The 22645-nt window shown below is 35.3% G+C and overlaps 1 long non-coding RNA gene across 1 annotated transcript in view; it reads right to left on the bottom strand.

Moving 5' to 3' along the window:
- Window positions 1–409: 409 nt before the first annotated feature.
- The window catches only part of LOC147915994 (uncharacterized), a 160351-nt gene continuing 138115 nt past the window's right edge, over window positions 410–22645 (bottom strand). Inside the window, exon 3 of the long non-coding RNA XR_015553579.1 lies at window positions 410–578. This is a non-coding gene — a long non-coding RNA (uncharacterized LOC147915994). The remainder of the gene's footprint in view (window positions 579–22645) is intronic.

Genomic DNA, 22645 nt, shown 5'->3' with positions numbered 1-22645 from the left:
CCCTAGTCTTCATTCAAGCCACGAGATATAGGTATTATTATATCTGCAATAAAAATATCAGCAACTATTTATTGAATATTTACTTTGTATCAGATACAATGCTAAATGTTTTTTTCTTAAATCAATTGCAACTATTTATTGAATATTTACTTGGTATCAGATACAATGCTAAATTTTTTTTTCTTAAATCAATTATCTTATTTAATCCTCACAATAAGTTTGTATATTGGGTACTCTATCTTTATTTTAAAGATGAGAAAACTGAGAACCGTGTGTTAAATTTATGTGCACGTTCATAAAGTTAATAAATGACAGAGCTTGGATTTGAATCGGTATTTTTTGGGAATAATTTTGTTCATGGGTATTACAAAATCCCCAAGTAACAAAGTTTTAAACAAGATATAGGTTTATTTCTCTTTTATTACAAAAGTCTAGCATTATGTAGTCCAGAACTAGGATAGAGAACGTGCTCAAATCATCCTCAGAGATGCAGGCTCCTTCGATCCTCATCTTTCTATCACCTTTAGGTGTAGTCATGGTCCTCGTGGTCCAGGTGGCACTCTGTTCCAGGGACAGGACTGAAGAAGAGAAGGATAGACTAAGAAAAGACAAAAGGTATACTCCAGATGTCTCTTAAGGAAAGTTCCAGGAAACTGCCTAATGACGTTTATGCTTATAATCCAGTGGCCATAATTGGTCAGATGGCCACACTACTGACTGAGCAGATTCTCACTAATCAGACTTGTACCTCATGTAACATTCTAAGAAACAACCCTTGTCAAAATGACGTTCTGTAGGGATGCTACTTAGCTGGATTTCCCACTCTGGGCATCAGAAGCTTAACTAGAGGAGACTATATTTCTCTATAATAATGTTTGGGGCTATTCCTTACTCAACCTTTTATGAAGACAGCAGAAGAGCCATTTGAGAGAGGATGATTATTGCCCAGTGGTGCTCAGTAAGTGTTTACTAAACAAATGGTTGAATGCATTCATGAAATGAGAACTGTGTGAATTTCTTTACAGTCAAATTAAACATAAATATATACAACAAACTAAAAAGAAGGAGCAGAAACATTCTGATCTAAGCTTCTTGTTTCTCCACACTAAGTAGAGAGTGAAAGCCCCTTCATAGATACATTTGTCTATTCATTCATCCATCACATTTTTTAGTACCTATTATGCATTTGGCCCTTTTCCAGATGCTGGCTATCAAAGAACAACCAAGAAAGAGAAAATAATCATGGCTGCTGCATAACTTACATTCCAGCAGAAGAACAGATAACAAATACAAGCAAGCAGTAACACATAGCATGTTAGATAATTGTAAGTGCTATGCAGAAATATAACGCAGGAAGAAGGATAATGATAGCTAAGGGAATATTCTTGAGTCTATTCTGAATGGAAAATGGATTCCCCCTCAAACAAAAATAAGGAAGGCACAACACTTCCTGTGAAAAACTATAATCATTTCTCCTGGATGCAGCGATTTGAGAATGGAATAACAGGAGAGCAGGCAGTGAGGCAGAGAGCGATAAAGGCTTCCTGTGTAACCCATTTATGTGCAATTTCACATAAGCTTTTGGATTTTAAGTGCAGATGTAATACCATTGTTTCCAAACACTGTTTTGACCTCTTGTCTTCATTGATTTGAAAAAGCTTTTGACCTGGGCTTGTCAGATTGTTTCCTCTAAGAAGTGGAATTGGAGGTACAGGGTATCTGAAGCACTAGAAGATGTTACTTCCCTAGATTTGCTAGACTTTTCCCAGAGAACTTGGACTGTCTTACAGATCAAATAAATCAGGAAGAATGACACAAGGAGAAAGAGCTGCCAACAGCCATTGTTTGTTTTGGGTTTAATGAGATCTACTTTTTAACTTGCGTACGGTTAGCTTTATGAGACCAGATAAAGGAAACAGTTCATCTGAGTGCTGTAATTTCAAAAGGGAGGTTATTGACTTTGTTAGAAGGTAATATACAGGTGTAGACAGCGAAGGGCTTTTTTCTAACAATGTTTTAGAATTTCATCAGGCTGCAATTTGTTCATGATTTTGCAAAATGTAAACATATACACATTATATATATATATATAAATTTAACTGTTTTAGACCAATTGGAGGATGGGGAACAGGAACTGGAGATCACAGAGCTGATGACCCAGTTCTGTCCTAGCTCCCTCCCCTGCAACAAGCACTAATCAGAAGGTGTCTCTCCCTAGACCAAGCTTCTCACTGTTATCTTCCTCTCTTCCCTCTGCTTCTCAGGCTTTCAGGACCTGTGATGCCCCTGGGTTCCTCATGGACAAACAGGAACATTCATTAAGAAAGCTTTTATGGCCTAGAAATGTCAAGTATTTTCCTTTGCATAACCCTTTTTAATTATTATACCTCTGCATGTGCTCAGTACTACTGTCCCCATTTTGCAGAAAAGGGTAAGAGAATGACAAATTTAAGGAAGAAATTTCAAGGAATATCTGGACTTTATAGGTAAACTTTATTGATGAAGAAACTGACATCATTTTTTTTTGTTAAAACCCCACAATTAGTCAGTCTTAAATCCAGATAGTTTGAAGTTATATCTGATTCTCTTTCGCGATGCCTTGATGTTGGCTTAGAGGTCACCAAGCCATTCAGGCTATCCTCATTACTGTAGGCTTGCTGGGTGACAGAACTGGACCAAGCCCTGTAAGCCATATGAAAATGCAGGACACTGTGATTAAGAACCTCCTTTTGGATTCAGACAGGTACTCCTGGATTTGAATCCCAGCTCTGCCTGTTACTAACTCTATGTCTTTGAGGAAATGTCTTAACCTTGCTGAGCTTTATTTCTCCATTTCTTTAATCAGTCTAATAAGAATACTTAACTTTCAGACCTGCTTTGAAAATTTTAGGATTTATGACTATGTGACAGATATTTCATGTGCCCTATTTTAAAAAATCCTCCAAAGAACTCTGTAATGTAAACCTCACTATCCTTATTGTATAGAGGCCGTGACAGTTACCGGGAAGGCTCCACGTTTTGAAGTCAGTCAGGAATGTTTTCAAGCTCTCTCTGCTGACTACTAGCAATTTTGGAAAATTAATAGCAATGTATGAATAGAAAAGACACTTATAGAAGGCACATATTATAAGGAAATTTCCAATAAGTACTAATCTATCTTAGTCAGAACTAGGATTGGAGGTTTGGAGGCCAGAGAAGGAGGTAAAAAGAAAAATCCAAAGTTTTCATCAAGGGTAGAGGGAAAGAAAGAGAAGAGATGGGGAAGTTAAATAGTTTTAAAGATCTCATTTTATTCAGGTAGGGGAAAGTAGGTGATAATTAGTGCATCATGGAATGAAAATCGTATGTCTCAATGGGAAAATATTTGGACGATTTATAAAACAAATTTCTTAAACTTTTAAGGAACATATGATGTATTATGCAAACAGTTCACCAGAATTGAAAACACAGGAAACATTCCCCATTTCTTTCTATAAGTCAAATACAACCCTGATAACTGTCGGTAAAGGCAGTCTTATGTAGTGCGGTCTTTCAAGCCCCTCTGAGTTGCATAAGAAAGGACCTTGGGCCTGGGACACTTCCTTCCCAAGAACTAAAGAGCCCTCAGAGCGTGTGCTGGACTTATCATCTTGTGCGGGAGTATCTTTCCCTGTTTCAGACTCAATGTGTGCTCCTTTGTTCTGCTGAAGTATTGACAGCATATGGCACCTGGCGAAATCCACTGCTACCTCTGTTCCCTGTGGGAAGGGAAAGGGGTCCTCCTGCTACAGCACAAGAGAGGTGTGTATAGGTCAACCGTCTGCATCAAATGCCTATAGTGACCCGCTGGCCGTGGGTGACTGCTGCCCACTATGAAGCCGGTCTTGCTCTGTCTCTTCTCTGTCTGAGTAAAGCATTGTTCCATCTAGTGCTTGACTGCCTTGTGTTTTCCTTGGCAACTCAGATACCGAGATGCAGTATGCAGAAGTGTTTGGACTTTTACTCCTGATAACAGGCAACAGATGCCACTTGCTTGACAATAACCACATGAGAAATTGAAAGGAAAATTACCAGCTGATCTCATTCATGCATATGGACAGAAACTTAAAAAAAAAAAATCTGAAATTAGCTATGTCTAGAAAAAAATACTATGTAATAATTTAGTTGCATCCTAAAACTGCAAGGGTGGTTTAATACTAGGGAAGCTATGAGCCTAAGTTTTAGCCTGACAGAATAAAGTTTAGAAAACAGCCTTTAAGCATCTCAACAGATATACCAAAAGGTGATGAAGTTTGACTCCCATTCATAATTAAAAATATTCACAAACTAGTAAATAAGAAGGATTTCATTGATCTAGTAGAGGATGTACATAAAAACAACCACCTCCCTGTAGCAGTTCTACTGCTGGCTGTGACAGAGGGGCTGGAGTTGGGCTATCCTCTCACCAAGAATATCTATGAAAGCTGGGTTAAACAAATAACTGGGAGGAATAAAGAGCGTTGGAAAGAACAAATATATGGATAACTCTAAATGATTATTGACAATTTAAACCTCAAATAAAATCATTTAAATATAAAAATAACTGACAGCAATGGTACACAAAGCAGGATGATGGTAAATAATGTTAAATTTTTGTGAAGTCCTCTCTCTGTGTGACAAATGGCAAAAATCAATTTAACACATCAATGACACAGATTGTCATTTCTCGGAAAACCACTAAATCAATAGTAAAGAATGTATTTTTTAGAAGGTTATAGAGAGAAGATTGGAGAAAAAATTTTAATTAATAAAAATTTTGGTGGTGAACATGATGTAATCTATGCAGAAATAGAAGTACAATGATGTACACCTGAAATTTTTACAATGTTATAAACCAATGTTACTGCAATAAACAAAAAATTAAAAAAAATAAAAAGAAAAGAAAGTTAACTAATGTTTAACTAATATTAAAAAATAAATAAATAAATAAAGCAGGCAAGAATGGAGAGAAAAAGGAAAAGAAAGCAAGTGCTTCAAATAGTAAGATTATAAATATAAACTCAACCACATTGCAGTTAACTAACTATAAGTGCAAGTGAAATAAAAGATAATCAGATTAGATACAAATAAAAAAAAACTATACACTGCTTAGAAGAAACATATATTAAACATGAGGATGCTGAAAGGTTGAAAGTAAAAGGGAGGAAAAGAATATTCCATGAAAATACTAATCTAAAGAAAGCCCTTATAAATTGAGCAAGAAAGCTGATAAAACTCCTGCAAAAATAATCAACAGTCAAGAAAAAAATAGCAAAAATAGAGTTGCTAGCATCAGGAGTTAAAAAAATGTGACCATTGCTACAGATCTTCCTGACATTGAAAAGATAATGAGGCACCATTATGAACAACTTTATACCCAAAAAGTTGACAAATTATATAGAATGGACAAATTGCTTTTTCAAAAAAAATCACCAAAAATATCAAAATAAATAGAAACTCGGGAAAGTCTAATAATATCTATTAAATAATTTGAATCTATAATTAAAAACTTATCACAAATTCCTTACCAAGTCCAGATGTCTTCACTGATGAATTCTTCCAAACATACTTTCCCAAACTCTTCTTTGGAATAGAAAAGGAGGAAATATGCTCTAATTTTTTCTAGGAGGACAGCACAACCTCAATAGCAAAATCTGATAAGGATAACTCAAGACAGGAAAATTTTAGATCAATCTCTCTCTTCAACAGTGATGCAAAAAGTATTAGCAAACTAATCCAGTGATATATACAAAGGATTCAATATCATAAATAGGAAACAGAAATAATAGAGAGCACTCAAACTAGATTAAGAAAGGGAGGGATTAAAAAAAAGCACAACAGGCAATCTCACACATGTTCAGGAACAGAGATAAAATGCACTAAGATCACTTAGGAATTGAAACTGGAAGGCCAGGACCCAGGCCAGGCCTTACCTTTCAGACTTTCCATGGATTTTTCTCCCTTTTTTTGTTTCTTTCTGCATGCATCATTTTAGCAAGTACTTTTTAAAAAATTGTAATATTTGACATATGCAAAAGAATACACATCATATAATTAAGTGAAGTATGATAAAATATAAATATAAAATATATAAATGATAATAAATGAACTATGCCCAATGAATGAACTAGAATATTATGTTCCTGTCTCTCCCCAAGAGGTAAACATTGCACTAAATCTCATGTTAATAACGCCTTGCTTTTTCCCGTGGTTCCGTTGTAATCCCAAACAAAATTGGGTCCTTTTGAAAACAGTATGGTGGTTCCTCACAAAATTGAACGTAGAATTACCATATAATCCAGCAATTCCACTTCTCAGTATATACCCAAAAGAATTAAAAGCAGGATCTCAAAGAGATATTTATACACCTATGTTCATAGCAAGATTATTCCTAATAGCCAAAAGGTGGAAGCAACCAAAGTATTCATCAATGGATAAACAAAATGTGGCATATACATACAATAGAATATTACTCTGCCTTTCAAAAAAGGAAATCCTGACACATGCTACAACATGGATGTACATTGAAAACATTACGTTAAGTGAAATAAGCCAGTCACAAAAAGACAAAGCCTGTATGATTCCGCTTACATGAGATACCTAGAACAGTCAAATTCATAGCAACAGAAAGCAGAATGGTGTTTGCTAGGGGCTGGGGGTGAGGGGGACCGGGGAGTTGCTGTTTAATGGACACAGAGTTTCAGTTATGCAAAATGAAAAGAGTTCTGGAGACGTGTGGCATAACAGTGTCAATAACACTCAATGTCACTTAACTGTACACTTACGAATGGTTACAATGGCAAATTTTATAAGTGTATTTTCCCACAATTTAAAATTTTTTTTAAAAAAAAGGTTTGCCATGGGGGAGAAATTGGTTCCCTTTGGTAAAAAAAGTAAGGGGTTAATTAATGGATATCGAATTAGAAGCTAGTAGGGTCTGCCACAAGGCGGTAATTTTACATTACTTTCTTTTTTTTTTTTTTTTTAAAGATTTTATTTATTTATTTTTCCCCCAAAGCCCCAGTACATAGTTGTAGGTCATAGCTGCACATCCTTCTAGTTGCTGTATGTGGGATGCGGCCTCAGCATGGCTGGAGGAGTGGTGCCTCGGCGCGCACCCGGGATCCGAACCCGGGCCGCCGGCAGCGGAGAGCACGCACTTAACCGCTAAGCCACGGGGCCGGCCCTACATTACTTTCTTAGTGTTTAAGTTTGAGGAGGAACTGGTTCCACTTACACTTCAGTTAGTCAGCTGCCTGCGGGCAGGGTCAGCAGCTAGTTTTCAGTTTTGGCCTTGGGCTTTCATCTAGATTTGCAGAGTAGCCTTCTCATTGATCTGCCTGTTGAGTTGGGGGGCGTCCAATATTAAAGAGTCTTTTTCTTTACAGATCGAGAAAGTACTTCCATAATTTCTAGGTTGCATTTTTTCACCCAGCAACTCTCAAGCTTCCCCTTTAAAAACTAACTTCTGTCCTCAGATCTCTGAAACTCTTTCTTTCATTGTCTTTAAGATTTACTTATTGACAAACATAATGGCCTTATGTAATTAATAAATATGGCCTATAGTTGAACACATTCTCCTTATCATCTGAGCTTTATATAACATTCTTACCTATTACTTTTCGCAATTTCTGTTTAGTATAGAGTCAAGTTTCCTGATTCATATCCTGGTTCTGCAACTTCTTATCTGTGTGACTTCTGTCTCATCACTTAGTCTTCCTGTGCTTAATTTTTCCTCACCTATAAAGTTAGAATAGTAATGCCTCCTCTTGTTGGAATAATTGACTTCGTGTAAAATTCTAGAAGAGTGTCTAGCACGCAGTAAGTGTGCCATATATTAACTACTATTGTAATTTTTATTCTATAACGTTATACTTCCAGTAATTTTTTCACGTTTTCAGCCATCCCTGAAGCTGTTTATATTCTAACATGCCCTGTTGTGGTCGTTACTCAGGTCAACAGTTTCTTTGACCAAGAAAGTTCTTAGTCTTGTATTCTTTGCTCTGTATTTACTCCTCCATTTGGAAAACCCGTTCATTATCATATTTTCAAATATCACTTCTTTTTTATTTTTTTTAAGATTTTATTTATTTATTTATTTTCCCCCCAAAGCCCCAGTAGATAGTTGTATGTCATAGCTGCACATCCTTCTAGTTGCTGTATGTGGGATGCGGCCTCAGCATGGCCGGAGAAGCAGCGTGTAGGTGCGCACCTGGGATCCAAACCTGGGCTGCCAGCAGCGGAGCGCGCGCACTTAACCACTAAGCCACGGGTCCGGCCCCAAATATCACTTCTAAGAGAAGTTCTTCCCTCCCTCCTTCTTACTCTGATTTAGCCAGAAGCAAACTGATCTAATTGGGTACTTTTTCTCCCCTCTTTGGTCTACTGCATACCTCAAGACTTTAACACTTCCCCATAGCATGGAAAATAAAGAAGACCGAGGAGCACACTGTTCTAGCATCAGAACAGCTTTCTGTTTTGGGAGCACCTTTAACTCAGGAGCATCTGTCTTGCTCACTCTGAAAATCTGGTCTTCAAGTCTGCCTGCTCTGAATGATGTGACTTTCCTTGAGGTAAAACCTTTTGCCCTACTCTTCTGGGATTTTTATCCCTCAGTCCTATCTGCCCTTTTAAAATAAAACATTTGCTAGCATCCTCTGTTACATCCATCTCTACCTATTATCACTCCAATGCCCCCTCCTGGTAAACTTTGTCCTAGTGTCACTCACAACTTCTCTTCTGATAATTACCCAATTTGTAACTCTAGTTTTATCCTCTCACAGGAGCTCCAATCACATGACTTCAAAATGATGGAGGACATGCAAGTTTGTATTCCATCAACCTTTCTTCACACAAACTAGTTCACCTTCCCCCTCTTCCTTTCTTCTGAGGGAAGTCCATGATTCCAGCCAGCCAGATGCAAAACCTTGGCATCACTTTTGATTCAGCCTTCTCCATGATAGTCTAGTTAGTATCTATCACCACGTCACACTGCTGATTTTCCTTCCATACCTTCCTCTCAGTTCTACTGCCAGAACACCCATTTCAGAGAAGATCTCTGCAAAGGCCTCAGCTCCAGACTCCATCCTTGGCCTCCACCCATCCAGCTTCCTTAAGCCCTGCTCAAAATCCTTCAGCAGCTCTCAGTTTTCCACCATTCAAAATCCCTGTTACTTTCAAAGTCTTCTTCAAGTTATCTGTTTATATCTCTGCAACATTAATTTTCATGATTACTCAGCATATTTTGTCCACTTCTACCTATTCAGTTTTCTTTCATATACTTTTTATTTCATATACTATTTCATATTTATGCTATTTCATAAACTCATACTGCTTCTGTATCTATTTTAATTCTCCTTGACTCTTAAATGTTCTATGCTTTGCCTCCCCAAATTTGAGCAAACTTTCAAATCTCAAGGCAACATTCACTTGTCTATGGGTGATAGATAGTCTTCTGTTCCTCAAAGTTTTATCTATGTCTGTCTCCTCCGAATCAACATCTACTGTTGGTAAAAATACTTCAGCATTTAAATACTGGCACCTGAATATACTCAAAATGTATTCGTTCACCTAATGGATGGACAATGCAAAAATGCAGCATTCTTCTGGTTTAATGTGTGTTAGTCTTGTTACTCTTTCTACATTCTAAGTTTGCTAAAAATGGGCTATGCTACTTTTTCTCTAACTAAATAGATAAATAAGTTGATACGAAAACAGATCTAGATAGATAAATTCATACTTCAAAAAAATTGCAGATTTAATCTAAAACAGAGCCAATTACAGATGCTTTTTGGATGGTTTTGTTCATTGACATATGTGGTACACACAATTATTCATCAGGGAATCTGATTAACATAAATAAGTCTATATTTTTATCATAAATAAATCTGATATTTTGAAACATATTATCTTGATTAGATAGTGTTTATCTTTGAGGCTACTGCTGGGAGGGGGCAGAAAGGATCTTTCTGTCCCCTCGGTTCTAATTCTTGATTTGAGTGACAATTATATAGGTGAGTACATATGGAAAAATTAGATTTACTTAAAATTTGCACTTTTTCAGTATGAGATATACCTCAGTAAATAAGTTTTAAAATATTTAAACCAGATGAATGAATCACCTTAACACCCACTAAGAGAAAAAACACAAATTTGTGGTAGAGAATATAATACTGTAGAAATAATGACACTATAAACCATTTCATCATTTAGGTTAGAATTGCCGTTTCTATAGCTTATGAAGGACCCTATAATCACTGAATAAAGATCTAAAATAAAAATTTAAAAGCCTAATGTAATTGTACATGTACCTTCTAGTAAGAAATATTCGATAAAGGTATGAAATGTGAAATGCACTTCTGGTAAAAAGCAATGGGAAAGTAATGATACTGTCTTACATTTTTACAATGCCCTAAGGCATAGGAAGCACTTTGATATTTCTAATTTCATGCCTATAACCACTGTCTGAGTTAGTTGGGACAAATAGTTTTGTCCTTATTTCAAAGAAAATACTGAAGTCTAGAGAGGATATGTCATTAGCACAAAGTCCTATGTTAACGATTAACTCAGATAATGAATTTGTAAATACTAACATCTCTCCAGATTATCCCTTTATTAGATAGTACATACAATTTCATAACGATTCACAAACATGTAAACTCATGTGAGAGTAGGACTATAGAATCTAAGCAGAATGGCGATTGTTTTAAATTGTTTTGTGCCCTGTCTCCCATTGCCCTGTCCCTGCCCTATGTTGCCCTAAGGCTACTTAGAGTTTCCTTCTGGCAGCTTTCCCTAGATGAGCATAATGTCACCAAAATATCCCTCATCCTTCACCTTTCTGCCTCTCTCGGTCTCTATCACAATCTGGCTTCTGGTATTTGTATGTGAAACCATGTTTGCTTAGCCATTCTGATAAGAAACTTGTTATGAAACGTTAAAAGTTAGTACCAGCATATCGTGCTGTGTTTCCCATTAGGGTATCTTGGTCTCCTTAACTTAAAACTATATGCTCAACTTTCTGAGATATGCTCAGATATGAGATCTCTATCTCCAGAATATGCATCGTTCCTAGAAAGAGTTCTTTCCCTGAGCCCCCTGCCCTCTTGTTATGTTGGAGACAGAGCTGGAGAACTGATCCAGAGAAATGCTCCGTTTCTTTGCTCTCCACTCTTATCCCATTAGCGCTTCAGAATCAAAGAGCTCCGAGTAAGCAGCACTCTTGCTCTGAATGAGATGAGAGGGAGAGAGGAAGCCAGGGGAAAGAGAAAAGAGTGGAAATAAACTTTTACATTCAATCTGTTGCAATATGACACATCATGTAGCTTCTGGAAAACTCCATCATACACTTACGAAAGAATAAGAGTGAAATAATGTCTTAACATTATTATGAAAGAATGGTAGATTTTATGAACCCTTGAAAGGGGCCACACCTTGAGAACCACTTGCCCATGATAGGTATTTCATGTGCCACCAGCAATTCTCAGTAGTATAATTATATTTTCATATGACCTTAGGAGCTTTAATCAAGAAAGAGTAAGACTTGCATGCATTTTGATATTCCATGAGTATTCACTGTAAGATGAGGAGGAATCCTATCTGCCAACACTTCTCCAAAAAACGCCCAGTAGTCTTTGACACACAGAGTCAAGTCTGCCAGCAAACAGAAATAAAATGTCACAGAAATCTCTTTAAACCTAACACGTAAAATTTATCGATATCTCAGAATATGGCTGAGAGGGAAGAATCCACGGTAGGTGGAATTCAGGTAATAGGGGCTCGAGTGTGAATGATTACCCACCAATTTGTTTTTAAATTTATAGCATCAGTTAATTTTCTAACCTCTTTCTGTAAACATGTAACCACAAAATGGAAGCACTTTCACAACAAAAACATCTACGAGAGAGAAGGGCAAGGGGTGGTCAGGAACAAAATAATCATTTAGAATCTCCTTAATGATAACATAATTCCAAAGGCTGAAACTACTTTTTGCATAATGCTGAAGACTGGCCAAGATATTTCTTTCTTTTTCTTTGCTAAAACACGTTCACTGTTATTTCAGACTGTGCTCTGTGAGTGCCAAGTGTCTGCATTCCTCAGCTGCACACCAACAAATGTCTGTTCTTAACGGATGTTTTACCCAGCAGGGGCCATTATAACCCTCAGCTCCAGACTGCAGACCAAATCCACAGAGCATATGGCATTTGGGAAAATGAATGCGCACTGTTCTTCAAACTTTCTCTATGGGAAGCTCATTTGCCTCCCCTCTAGATTTTTTTTTTTTCTTTGACATGAAGATTTCAGAAACCAAGAATTGCATTTGAGTTAAAAAGTCATTCTTTGTCAAAATAAATCAATGAAATCATTTAGAAGAATAATTGTGCTGCTGTTTTAGCAGTATAGCCTCAGTGGGTTGACTGAGAAGTTGATGATGTATGTACACCGAAACAGCAGAAAAGAGGAGTGTAGAAAAATGTAGTCAGACCCTGAGCTTAGCCAAGGCAATACTATCTTATGGACAAATCAGTCCTCAACATGTTGGCTCTTTCATCATCAGTCAACCCAAGTGTCCACCAGACTCAACCAGAATTTCTTTATCTCTTCTTTATGCAGATAATCATACTTGTGAAATCTATTTTGCTTAATACATAAATTAAGCATTGCTTGAACAAGGCACATGTTATTTTCTTTCATATTATGGACAAAAGTCTTTGATCATATTTTTGAGGAAAAGAAAGAGAAAACTTGACTCCTGACCAGCATAAGAACAGGATTTTAGCTTTCTGCAGTCCATGCTACTACTAGGAGAGTGTCTTTTTCTCGCTTTTAAAAAAATTGTATCTTATTGTGGTAAGAACACTTAATATGAGATCTATTCTCTTAAAAATATTTTAAGTGTATAAAACAATAAGTGTATAAAGCACAATGTTGCACAGCAGATTTCTAGAACTTATTCATCCTGCTCAACTGAAATTTTATGTCCATTGATTAGTAACTCTTTATTTCCCCTTCTCCTAGCCCCTGGTGATCACCATTCCTCTCTTTGATTCTACGAATTTGACTATTTTAGATACCTCATCTAAATGGAATCATGCAATATTTGTCTTTGTTTGACTAGCTTATTTCACTTAGCATAATGTCCTCAAAGTTAATTCATGTTGTTGCATAATGCAGAATTTCCTTCTTTTTTAGGGCTGAATACTATTCCATTGTTTGCATATACCACATTTTCCTTATCCATTCATCTGTTGATGGACGCTCGGGTTTTTCTAAATCTTGATTACTGTGAATAGTGCTGCAATGAACATAGGAGTGCTGATATCTCTTTGAGATCCTGATCTCAATTCTTTAGAATAATACCCAAAGTGGGGATTGTGGAATCATACGGTATTTCTATTTTTAATTTTTGGGGAACCTCCATACTGTTTTCTGTAGCAGCTACATCATTTTACATTCCCAACAACAGTGTACAAAGGCTCCAATTACTCCACATTCTCACCAACACTTATTGTCTTATTTTTATTTTATTTTTTTTTGATGATAGCCTTCCTTACAGGTGTGAATTGATATCTCATTGTGGTTTTGATTTACATTTCCCTGATGATTATTGATGTGCATGTTTTCATATACCTGATGGTCATTTGTAAGTCTTCTTTGGAGAAATGTCTATTCAAGTCCTTAGCCCATTTTTTAAAGTGGCTTATTAGTTTTCTTTTTTGCTATTGAGCTGTAGGAGTTTCTTATACATTTTGGAGGTTAACCCTTATCAGTTAAAATATTTTCTTCTATTCTCTAGTTTGCCTTTTCACTCTGTTGATTGTTTCCTTTAAGGTGCAGAAGACTTTTAGTTTGATGCAGTATCACTTGTCTATTTTTCTTTTGTTGTCTGTACTTTTGGTGTCATATTCATGAAAACATTGCCAAATCTAACACTATGAAGATTTTCCCATCTTTTTTCTTCTAGGAGTTGTATTGGTCCAGGTTTTACATTTGAGTCTTTAATCCATTTTGAGTTGATTTTTGGGTATAGAGTAAGATCAGGATCTAACTTTATTATTTTATATGTGGATATTCAGTTTTCCCAACATCATTTCCTGAAGAGACTTTCCCCATTGTGTATTCTTTTTTTTTTTAATTTTTAATTAATTTTTTTTTTTTTGCAGTAACATTGGTTTGTCACAGTGCATAAATTTCAGGTGTACATCATTATACTTCTATTTCTGCAATGATTACATCATGTTTACCACCCAAATACGAATTACAATCAATCACCACACACATGTGCCTAATCATCCCTTTCACCCTCCTTCTTCCCCTCCTCCCCTCTGGTAACCACCAATCCAATCTCTGTCTCTATATGTCTGTTTGTTGTTGTTTTTATCTTCTACTTATGAGAGAGATCATACAATATTTGACCTTCTCCCTCTGACTTATTTCGCTTAGCATAATACCCTCAATGTCCTGTCACAAATGGCTGAATTTCATTGCTTCTTATGGCTGAGTAATATTCTGTTGTGTATATATACCACATCCGTTGTGTATATATACCACATCTTCTTCCTCCATTCATCCCTTGATGGGCACTTAGGTTGCTTCCAAGGCTTGGCTACTGTGAATAATGCTGAAATGAACACAGGGGTGCATGTATCTTTACGCATTGGTGTTTTCATGTTCTTTGGATAAATACCCAGCAGTGGAATAGCTGGATTGTATGGGAGTTCTATCCTTAATTTTTTGGTGAATCACCATACTGTTTTCCATAGTGGCTGCAACAGTTTGCACTCCCATCAGCAGTGTTTGAGAGTTCCGTTCTCTCCACATCCTCTCCAACACTTGCTGTTTCCTGCTTCTTAATTCTGAAACTTTTTCCTCTAAGATCAGGAACAAGGCAAAGATGCCTATTCTCACTACTTCTATTCAACATAGTACTGGAAATCCTAGCCTGAGCAAGTAGGAAAGGAAAAGAAACAAAAGACATCCAAATCAGAAAGGAAAAATTAAAATTGTCTCTGTTTGAAGATGACATGGTTTTATACATAGAAAACCCTAAAGACTCCATTAAAGAAAACTGTTAGTACAAATAAACGAATTCAATAAAATCGCGGTATACAAAATCAACGTAGAAAAATCAGTTGCATTTTTATACACAAACAATGAACTACGTGAAAAGGAAATTAGGAAACCAATAACATTTACAATAACATCAAAAAGAATAAAATACTTAGAAATAAATTTAAATGAGATGAAAAACTTGTACACTAAAAAGTACAAAATATTGATGAAAGAAATTAAAGAAGACTCAAACAAATAGAACGGCATCTAGTGTTCATGGATTGGAAGACTTAACATTGTTAAAATGTCTATGCTAACCAAAACAATCAACACATTCATTACAATCCCTATCAGAATCTCAGTCGCAATTTTTATAGAAATAGAAAAAGTTGTGAAATTCATATGGAACCACAAAAGATCACAAATAGCCAAATTAACCTTGAGAAAGAAGAACAAGGTTGGAGGCATCACACTTCCTGATTTCAAAATATATTACAAAGCTGTAGTAATCAAAACAGTATGGTACTGGCATGAAGACAGACACATAGAGGAATGGAACAGAAAAGAGAGCCTATAAATAAATTCACACATAGATGGTCAAGTGATCTTTAACAAGAATGCCAATAGGATATCTTCTTTATGCCACTTTCAAACACAGTAACAAAACTTTTATTTAGTTCATTGTGGTATCAATATGAGGAATGAGTCATAAGCATAATCTCTAGACAGGCAATTCAGCTTCACTCATTATATTAATTTCCTATTGCTGCCATAACAAAGTACAACAAACATGGTAGCTTGAAACGACATAAATTCATTCTTTCACAGACTAGGAGGCCAGAAGTCTGAAATAATCAAGTGGCCAGCTGTTACATGCTCCCTCCAAAGTCTCTGGGGAGAATTCTTTCCTTGCCCTCTTCTTCTTTCTGATGGTTGTCAGCAATCCTTGGTGTTCCTAGGTTTGTAGAGAGTTACTCCAATCTCTGCCTCCATCATCACATGGCATTCTTCTTGTGTGTCTGTGTCCAAATCTCCCTCCTTTTATAAGAATGTCAGTCAGTGGATTTGGGCCCGCTCTACTCCAGTATGACTTCATCTTAATTTGATTACATCTGCAGAGACTCTATTTCCAAATAAGGTCACATTCACAGGTTCCAGTGGACAGGAATTTCTGGGAGATATTATTCAACCCAGTACACTCATTTACATGATCATGCATCAGATTTGCTACTTTGATAGGATGGGCGTTGAAAAAATATCTAGCACAACTGAAATTAATAAAGTTTTGCAGTATTACACACAACAGTTTCTGAAACTGAAATATGAAATACTTCAGAACATTTTCAGAAAGTAAGTAATCGAAAACAATGTTTTACCCTTCCAATCCAATTAGACTAGTATATCAAATCACTATAGCTTTGATTTTAGATAAAGTCAGTGAAAATATTCACACTTGTTTTTGTCATTCAGTATTATTATCCATCGGAATGACCCATGGGGCTTTAAAAGAAATCCCAATTTTTGGTCAGTTGTCTTACTTTCTCACTTGTTTTATCTAGGAGCAAACAAGAATGTGTGGTCACTGAGAACACATTCAAGGAGTAGTCATCTTTATTTCAACAGATGTTTATTGAGTACCTGCTATGGGCCAGTCTCTGGTTTAGATGTTGAGGATAATTAAGCAAAAAAGACAGAGAATTTCTTTTTTCTTCATTAACCTGACTTTCTACTGAGGAAGAGTGCATTTTGCTGTTAGGAAATAAGGTCAGTGCTTTTGACCTCTGATTTTCACCTATCAGAGGTCAAGAAAATAGAACAGCCTGGCACAAGATGCAAATAATGAAGTGATCCTTATTTTGAAGTTTGCTTAGGAGCAATAGTTGGTATTCTGATGGTGGTTAGATTTTATCACTCAGTGAAACAGTCTTGTTGCTGCTGTTGAATGACAACTTTGAGAAACCTTCCTTCTTCTCAATGCAGTGCCCTTCATCATTGTCTATCTCTGTCACATCTCCCAAACCCAGTGCTATGTTGATTCCCATGAATTCTATCTCCGAAAAACATTTCCTAACTCTGCCTTGGCTTGACCACCTCTAACTATCTCTTGACCTGCTCTTCTCTCCATTCTAGTACCACTACATTCACATACTGCTGGAATAATGCAATACGTCTTACAGTTCTATACCTCTGTCTACGTCTTTCCCCATCAATTTACTTCTCTACAACCCATCCAGAACTGGTTTTTCTGAAACATAACTCCAGTCAAATGGTTCCCATACTTGAAATCCTTAATGATTCATCATCACAAAGGATAATGGAAAAAACATCTTAATATGCACTGTAAATTCCTGTATGAATTGTTACCAACTTAATTCTCATTTTTGCCTATGCTCTTCTGCCTCACCCTGCTTCAGCCACTGTGGCCTTCTATCAATTTCATAATGCTATGTTGATCACTTATGCCACAGGGCTGTTGTATATGTTCTCTGGCCAGAATATACTTCCATCTCTTCTTTGTCTAATTAACTTCTGATCATGTTTAAATCTCAGATAGAGTTTTACTTTTTCAGAGATCAGTTCCTTGATGATTCTGACTATGTCACTACTTTTAGAAATATTATTTAATTAGTATTTACATGTTTGTTAGTGTTATTTAAATTATGTTAGTTTCTCTAGCAAGACTATGTCCTCCTTGAGAAGAAGGAAAAGGTCAAGCTTTGCCCATCACTCTTCCAAGCACAGAGGCTATGGCTGAAATAATAATAAATTAAAAGAAACATTTGTCTTGACAAATCTCATATAGTCATATATTTGTATGATCTCCTGCCATGTGCATTAATACAGATAGGCTACATCTTTGCAGAGCTCCAGGGAGAATACTCAGAGCAGAAGAATCATGGCAAGTGGCATATACAACCATCAAATAAAATAATGCTTGTGTATGTGATCTTCAAATTAGAAAGTACTATTCAAATATTCCTTATAATTATGATTACTGCAACTGCTTAGGATGCTCAAGTAAGGATTAGCCAACAAATGCAAAAAGTTGTTACTTCCTTCAGAGCCTTCTATCAGTGCTTCAGAGGACACCACAGCTGCTGCTGCCCGCAAGGTCTCAGTTCTACTGTAGGACAGCTCCATTTCTGAATGTGGATGATGGGAAGGATGGTGTCAGCACGAGGTTATGAAATGGTCTCAAGAATAGGTTTTCCATACGTTCCGTGATTCAGAGTAAATCGGGTCTATAAATCGATTTAGGAAGTATTTTTATCTTAGTAACAGTGAGTCTTCCAATACATGAAAATGGGACATCATCCCATTTATTTGTTTTAGTTAATTTCCTTTTCCATTATTTTGTAGTCTTCAGCTTTAACTCTCAACTCCTGAATATCTAAATTTATTGCTAAAATTTTTGATGCTATTGTGAATCTTAATTTTAATTTTGTAATTGTTCCAAGTATAAAGAAATATAAATGATTTTTGTATATTCACATTACATTCTGAAACCTTACTAAATTCATTTATTGGTTCTAATATCTTTGTTTTGGATTTCTTAGGATTTTCTACATGCATGAAAATTCATCTGTAAATAAGGAGAGTTTTACTTCTTCTTCTCCAATTGTATGTCGTTTATTTCTTTTTCTTTTGTTATTGGATTTATTAGGAAGTTCAGTATAATGTTAAATAAAAGTGGTGAAAACGGGCATTCTTGATCATAGCTAAAAAGCATTGAGCCTTTCAGGATTGAATATGGTGTTGGTTGTAGGCATTTTACAGGTGCCCTTAATAAGGTTGTGAAAGTTCACTTCTATTCCTTGTTAATAGGAAATTTTATCATGAAAGAGTATTGAATTTTGCCAAATGTTTATTCCTCATCAATTGAAATGATCTGGATTTTTTTCTCCTTTTTTCTATTAACATGATTTAATACTTTCATTGACTTTTGGGTGCTAAACAATTTTTGCATTCCTGGGAAAAATTCCATTTAGTCATGATGTTTTATCGTTTTGTAGATCCTTAGGTTCATTTTGCTAGTAATTTGGTAAGGATTCTTTTTATCTATTTTCATGGAGGATATTAATATAATTGCTTCAATATTCTTTTGTTTTATCTTTGCCTTATATTTTTTATCCATTTGTCATCAACTCACATGCATTTATGAACAGCACATAGATTCTCCTTTTTCAAAGTTATCCGTTCTGGCATCTTTAACTTTTAATTGGTGAGTTTTGAGCATTAACATTTAATGTAATTATTGATATGTTTAGATTTAGGTTTATAATTTATTTTTTCCCACTCATCCTCTCTGTTTTCTATTCTTTATTTCCTACTCTTTTTCTTTTTTAGTATTTGAATTTTTTTTGGAATTCTATTTTATTTTTTGTTGGTATTTTACTTATTTTTTTTTCACTTAAAAAATAATGGTTCTCCTAGCAATTAACAATATACATCCATCATTCTTAATTTTACACAGTCTACTTATTACTAATAATGTATCATTTCATGTAAAACATACCGTAATCCCTGACTTTTATCATGACTGTAACACTTACAGAGCCAGAGAAGTTATATTCAAAGGAAGCTGCTATTCACTGTGCTGTTCATGCCTTCTAATCAGCTTATCCAGAATGGAAATAATGAATTTTTTGAATTAAGTGAAGCCCATTCTTTCCTTAATGACAAAAATGTAGTGGCAGATAAATTTAAAAAGTAATTTCAGAATAACACTTTAGCAGGACTTAACAAAGCGCCTCATTTCTGTTTCATGTTGTAGATAGTTGAATGCTATACTTCATAATGAACTAATGGTATCTGTCAGACAAAATGATAATATTTTGCACTTACATAGCATCTTTCTCTAATGAGCTCAATAATGATTCAGTGGTCTATTTTCTCCTCGCAATAATTTGGAAGCATTTACATGGTGAATATCTTTTCATGCAAATTTCTTCCTACTGATGAGAAACTAGATAGTATCAAAGGTAAGATGAAAAGTTTGTTTTGCAATTAGAGTAACAGATAACAGGAGACAAGCTAGAAGCAATTTTTGAAGTTAATCAGGATACTTGTACCATTTATAAGGGACACAACATAGCCTCAAATTAACAAAATAGGTAAAGTATAAAAATGTTCATTAGAAAAACAATATAAGTAATTTTGTTATTTGATAGTGACACATAAAATCACAGAATAAAATATTTCATATAAATATTGCAATATTTATCTATATGAATTATTTAACTGTGTATTATTTGTCATTTACATAATTCATTATTGAATTTTGACTAGAAATCTTCTCCCTACATATGATACATAACGTTATTCCTTAAATATTGTTACTAAAGTTGTCTAGATACAGATTTATCAAGTAGGTTCAACAGATAATTTTTTTTAAAGAATATATTGATGTGATTTCAAATACTAAGTATTTCCATGGTATCTTGATAATTCCTTTTCTAATCTTTCATCACTTCTCTAGTAACTATTAGATCCTTGGGAGAAAATACAAAGAAAAATCATTTCTATTTATGGATGGTTAATTATTCCCAAAAAGAATATAATAAATGAATATTTTGGCTACCAGTTCTGGGACCTTGTGTATGTAATTTTAACACTATTTGACTCTGTTTCCTGATTTTTAAATGGCAATAATTACTTATCTACCTCAGGGGAATATTGAATCAAATGTCAAAAACTTAAGAGAACTTTGAAAACATAAATAAGAAACATATAATGAAGGTATTACCTATAATAATATTAATAAGATATTCTTAATTATTTACCAGTTATACTTAACAAATATTGCTTCTTGTTGGATGAATGTAACTTGATCCCATGTGAATTCAGTCCCAGGTTTTGTCACTGATATATGGAAATCATACTTGAGGTGCAAAAGAAAGTAGAAAAGAGACAGCACCAGTGTGTTTCAGTCACCAGGACATGGTGACCCTAAAAAGTTTGCCAAACTGCTGATTTTTTAATTTAATTAATATCCACTTATTGAAAGTCTCCTCGTTGTGTCTCAAGTATCCAATAGATAACTTGACAGCTAACTACTTATTTTGGTGGGCTTTAAGTAAAAATTGGTGGGTTAAAGTCACCACACAGAAACCTAGTCAAAAATATAAGACAAGCCACATAGAAAATAAATAACATCTCTAATAGAACCATGAAATGAAAAAAACTTCAAACCATAACAAAATGTAGAACTTGGGTCCAATAAAGGATAAATTTGTCCTGTTTGAAGAGGACAATCAGATCTGATTAATATATTCCTAGCACTGGAATAGAGGACAGATGTTTCCCAAAAGACCTTACCAACTATCTTTTGCTTTCATCAATAGAGTCTAAAGACATCTATAGGAATTAAGCAACATCATGAGTATCTCTATAGTAACTTATTGCCCTGTATTAAATACCATGAAAGTTGGGCCAAAGGATGACTGCACAGATATGTATTTTTATTTTCTCTAACCCAGAGTTCTAACCAGGAGAAATGACATCAAGATGAGAAAAGTTGGAAGAAAGAAGGAAAGTGAGTGTTAATTCTTCGGCTAAGCAGAGATAAATAAGCATCACATCGTCAAGTAGCCTCTGAAGCTGTGGCATCAGACTAAACCACACTGAGCTCATGTAAAATGTAGAAATGCCAAGGAGGCAAGGTTGATATGATGAGAAAGTGAGGTCCTAACTGAGACAGTGGCAAGCCCAAGTTTATCACCTTCCTCTCTTAACCCTGTATTCTTGAACCTCTGTTGGTTGTCTGGACTGCATAGCACTGATTCTACTCAAAGAAGAGCAATGTACATAAACTAACGTGAACACTAAGCATGTGTAACACAAGATTACTATACAGAAGAAGCAGGAGGAAGAGGAGGAGGAGAATGAGAAGGAGAAGGAAGCAACATGAAAAGTCAATAGCAGATAAAGAAGAGTGATTTGAAAAGGATTATTTCAACTATTCATCTTTACTTTCAAGAAAATTAAAGATTAAATTAAAGAACATGAAGGAGCTTAAAATATCACCACCATCATCATCATCAACAAAAACACAGAATATGAGAATTGAGCTGGAATAGCTCAGGAAAAAAAAAATTTAAATTAAGCCATTATAACATTCCTATTTGTATATGCAACCTTATCTTAGATCATTTTCAGGATCTGTTAAAGTTATTCATATAGTGGAGCATCTCTATAAACATATTCCCCACCATGCCTGGTTTGGGGGTGTTTATTTCCCAATCTGGATATGCTCAAATATCCCATTGTGATTACAACCCTTTTGAACAATAGTGAGGTTTGAGGAAGTATTTTTCAAAGTCAGAACTAATGAACTGGTAATGGTGCTAATGGCTTGTTAACAAAGCATGAGAAATTCCTGAGTAAGCCATAGTCACTGAACTAGCTCACTGCTGAGGTAAGGAGATAATTGTTTCCAATGATCCATACGTAAATAAATAAGCTTTGGCTTCATGTCTGTATCAGAAACTTTCATTGTTCGGGTGCAATAATTCCTTTTATTCCTGGACATTTCAGGCAATTACTTAGACCATCCAATAAAAGAACTGCAAAGATGATTTAAGTTCGCCTAGAGTTC

Source organism: Ceratotherium simum, chromosome 11 (genome assembly GCF_057802395.1).
Source record: "Ceratotherium simum simum isolate JZ-2026a chromosome 11, ASM5780239v1, whole genome shotgun sequence".
Lineage (NCBI taxonomy): Eukaryota > Metazoa > Chordata > Mammalia > Perissodactyla > Rhinocerotidae > Ceratotherium > Ceratotherium simum.
The sequence above is the reverse complement of the archived record's forward strand: the minus strand, read 5'-3'. Positions and strand labels throughout refer to the sequence as shown.